Here is a 4,744-nt window from a genome sequence, read left to right as displayed (position 1 = left end):
CTCTCTCTATATATATATATATATATATATATATATTCATTTTATAAATACTTTACATTTTAATTTATGCTGAATTAAACGATTTAATTACAAAACATCTTAATTGTTGTTAATTTTTTATGTTTATATATATTTTGCATGTTTATCAAAAATGCAAATATTTTTTTATTATGTTAAACACTTTACAAAATTTTATTTGTATTGAATTAAAACAATTAGTTACGAAAAAATCATGATTTACTGCTGTAATTTTTTTTAGGAAATACAGCAATATATAAAAAATTATTTTCTTGCACCTGTGTCTTTTTCCGGATTTTCAAGCATGTTTCTGCTTTGAATAGTTCTAACGTTATAATTAATTTCAGACCTGGTTGATTTGGTTCATGGATCAGATTTTTTAAATTATTATAATTTTTGTAATCCTTATGGAGAAAATGCATGGAGAAGTACGAGACATTTGCAGTCTCATGTTTTCTGAGGACAGTCGCAGACATCAGAGTCACGTGTGTCGGTCACGATCCTCCTGTTTACCCTCATTCTGAGGTGCAGGTGATTTGATGTAAAACATTAACCAGTGAACTGACATTTAAAAGGGCAATGGGGCATTAAATTGAATATCCTGTGTCAGCAAAGATTTGAAAAGGCCCGTCAGAGACGAAATGGTCCTGAGTTAATTTGATGATGACTGACTGACTCCATATTTAATGCATCGACCGCCGGCCCAATAAGATGCATCTCAACATGTTAAAAACGCTGATCTGAGCGCAGGGTGCATGTGAGACGTCTGCTGCGTTCGGACATCAATGGGAAGCACTTTGGCTCGAGATCAGAGTTTAGCTAATAGAATTTAGCATGTTGTAAGCATGATTTAGTCTATTTTAACTATTTATACTTTAACAATTTCAAAGAAAAAAAAATGAATTATTACAATACATATAAAATGTACTTAAGTGGGTCAAAAGTTTTAAATTGTATTTAACATTAACTTTAAAACCAGATGAGTCAAGTTTGATGACAATTGCTAGCATGTTTCTATATGTTTCAGCGCATTGCTTGGTTATGTTGCTAACATGTTTCTATTGATTTACCATGTTGATAGTATCTTTTAGCATGCTGTTAGAATGATTTAGCATGTTTCTTGCATGATTTATAGTATATTTTAACGAAATTTGTATTTAAAATTCATATAAAATGTACTTAAGTGGGTCAAAAAAATTCTAAAGTTGTATTTTAGTATAAATTTAAACTGTAATGAATTTTCATGGAATTGCAAATAACAGTTCAGTTCACATTTAAATATGCTCTTATTTCCATTATGAGTGCTCTTTATAAAAGTATGCTAAAGTGTGCTGCTGCTCAAGGGAGTCTTTATGTTCTGTGTAATTGCTCTAAGTAAGTTAATTCTGAGAAACGACCAACATCTGTCATACAGTACACGTGTCCGTGTGTGTGTGTGTGTGTATGTGTGTGTGTGCGTGTGTGTGTGTGTGTGTGTGTGTATGTGTGAGAGAGAGTGTGTGTGTGTGTGTGTGTGTGTGCATGCATGTGTGTGCCTGCGTGTGCGTGTGTGTGTGTGCGCGTGCGTGTGTGAGTGTGTGTGTGTGCGTGTGTGTGTGTGTGTGTCGAAAACGTTACACAACCAGCTCCGTGTGCCTCAAATCTGCACTTTATAAGCTGTCGACTTCATTGCCATACGGTAGAAAACAATCAGATCGCTGCGCTGGGCGGCCCATTGAAACGGCGTCTGTTTTGAAGGAGTGAATGATTTATGGCAAATGAGCTGCCATGTATTTCCTCTGATAATTCTCGCTCGCGCATTTCAGCATTTCAGCGGCATTTGAGACGAGATCGGGTTTCTCACCTATAAATCGAATAATAGCACACTTTCGCATGACTGAATTGAATCAGTCAACAGCTCTCTGCTGGAGAAGTCAAAAGGGCAGGTTCACACATTCTGAAGGGAAATACACAAAGGAGAAAGAGGCTTTCAGATGCTTTTTTGCCTAAAAACTTTGCTTGAACTAGTGCAATGCAATAAGCACTACTACTTAAAGGAGAAATCAATGCATAATGCGTTGATGATTTAATGTACCATATTTTTCGGAATATAAGGTTTTTGTTTTGTTTTGTTTTTTAATCATCTGAAACATGCTGTGACATATTCTAAAGTGATTTATATCATGCAATTAATGTCAAAAACATTTTGGATTTGTGCTGAATGAGAGAAGTATGTGAGCCCAAGTTTATTTGTATAATGCATTTTCCGCATTCCACTTTAAATAAATAATAAGTGTAATAAATATAATGTTGTTTATAATGAATGCCACTATAATTTATTTTTGTTTTATACTTATGTTTTTCATTCCTCTTCTGTTCTGAATACTGTTAAATTTAAAGGATTTGCTGTGAAGTGAGAGGAAACTGAAATACATGTTTTTAGTGTTTATAATGTTTATAAACGTTTTATTTTTTTGTACTAGTATTTCACACTATTTCTGAATGTAATAATAATATGTGACTTGCACTGATACAATTTATCTGTGTTTGTTTATTTGTTTTTAAATCAACAACAATGCTGTATTTTTTTGTTTCTATCAATGGTTTATTTTCCAGAAAATATTTTAATTCTTTAAAGTTGAATTACTTATTTGAATTTGAAGTTTAAATATTTGTATTTGGAATTTCACAAAATAGTATCCTTTTTTATTTACAATTGTTTAAAATTATTTATGTAAAAACAAATCTTACAGATACTAAAAAGAATGAAAAGAAACAACATTCTAAAAGTCATACCAAACTAAATTAAAATAGGTAATTAAAAAATAAATAAATAAATAAACAATCTGAAATGTAAAAAATATATAATATTATAATTTTATATATACATATAATGCTGATGATGATGATGATGATAAATGTAAATTTACAAATATTTTTAATTAAAAATAATTAAATATTTAAGAATACCTTATACAAAAAGAAAAAAAATGAAACTGGGAAATTCAAAACAATAAACTACCAACAACTCAGAAAACATGGGGCCAGATCTTTTCATATAATGTCCTTTAGGGTAACCTAATTCTTTCTAAATGTAATGTACTAATCAAATCTATAAGCCACATTCTAAGTCTAAAGTTTGGTACTCAGATCTCTAACCTTAAGTATAAGCTCTAATAATAGTGACGCGCTTAGTAAACACGACTATCTGTACTGCTGTGTGTGGAGTCTGTGTTCACGGGATATTCTTTGAGAAATCAAATCTATGAAGCAATGAAGCAATGAAGTCACCAATAACTCCAGACTCTGAGCCCTTTTGATTTTGCTTTGATGGCTGTTAATTGCTTGATGAATGGTGATGCCCGGGTGCTAAAATGTCTGATGCCGCCAATGGAGAGTAGGAGCATCGGTACAAATTGAGTTGAGAGAACCCTGTTACCATAACCCTGTTATTAAGTTTACAGGCAATAAGTTAATTTAGAAGAGCTCAGATGCCAGTAATGGAGACGCTTTGACGACCATGCAAGGCTCAAATGGGATTTCATGGCAGGGACTCATTGTTACAGACGGCGGGCTTTCAGAGTGATACCAGCCGGGATTATGTCACATAAAAGCTGCGTCTGGAACGCAGAGACTGACAGATTAGCAAGACGAGGACCTTTTACAGCTCCATTAATGAGCCCAACGCTGACGGCATCATTTATTTCTACTGATGTATTTGTATTACACGCAGTAGAGCAGTTCAGCTATTGATCTCCACGTTCTCGCTGGAGCTGCGTTTGTGATCTTTTGAAGTGTTTGGAAGCTCTTTGAAGTCTCTTGAAGTTGCGTTTTCAAATGTTGATTTGGACAAAGAGGTTTTGAAAGTGGAAAAGCCAGCAAAATTAGTGTTGTCGTCTCACTTATAGTCTGAACGACTTCTGATCAATATGTGAATAATCTATTAATTTCTGAAAAATGATGCATCTTGGCATATTCTTTAATTCAATATTATTATTATTTTTTTTTAAAAAGGCAGTTTTGTTTTAAAATGCTACACTGTAAAAAATGATATGATCTGTAAGTCATGGCAATTACTTTAACTCATCAAAATAAGTTGAATTAAAAAAAAAAAGTTATATGAAATTGAACTTGATTTTTTTAAAAGTTGGTTTAATGTAATTTATGTAGAAATTATTTAAAATACAACCAAGTTGATAATACTTACAATTTTAAGTACATTTAAGTGTATTTAAGTTTATTTTTAAATTTAAGTTTAAAATAGGTGGACATTTTAACATAGTAATATTTAGTGAGGTGTAGTGATGTGACCAAAAACAAAAACAAAAAAACAACCAAAAGGAAATATTTTCCCCTGTAGACACTCCCACAAAATATTTTTTTTTAAATTCATGATATTTGTCCAACGTGTTTATTTTTACTTTGTATGGTTGGTGTGTATATATATATATATATATATAGAGAGAGAGAAATTATCTTTCAATTTTTTGTTTTTATAAATACAACCAACAACTTAACTGAACAGTTTTATATTTCTTTTTTTTTCTTTCTATATTTCTTTTTTTTTCTTTCTTTTGTTTTTAGTTCAACTAATTGGGATTGTAGTTATTTTCCTCACTAAAGCCGCTTTGTCAGATTCTCATGTACTTTTTTGCTTCAAATGTTTTGATTGTCCTCGTAGCTGGTTGGTTTGGTTCATGGCTTATAACACTTTAAGCATTTTTTTTCAAATCCCTATGGGAAAAAT

The 4,744-nt window shown here is 31.7% G+C and overlaps 1 protein-coding gene across 1 annotated transcript in view; it reads left to right on the top strand.

The window, feature by feature from the left end:
* scn5lab (sodium channel, voltage gated, type V-like, alpha b) overlaps window positions 1-4,744 on the top strand; it is a 132,606-nt gene that overhangs the window by 96,362 nt on the left and 31,500 nt on the right. The window lies entirely within an intron of this gene.

This window comes from Sinocyclocheilus rhinocerous, unplaced genomic scaffold (assembly GCF_001515625.1).
Source record: "Sinocyclocheilus rhinocerous isolate Xijiao unplaced genomic scaffold, SAMN03320098_v1.1 scaffold6109, whole genome shotgun sequence".
NCBI classification, from domain to species: Eukaryota; Metazoa; Chordata; class Actinopteri; order Cypriniformes; family Cyprinidae; genus Sinocyclocheilus; species Sinocyclocheilus rhinocerous.
The sequence above is the reverse complement of the archived record's forward strand: the minus strand, read 5'-3'. Positions and strand labels throughout refer to the sequence as shown.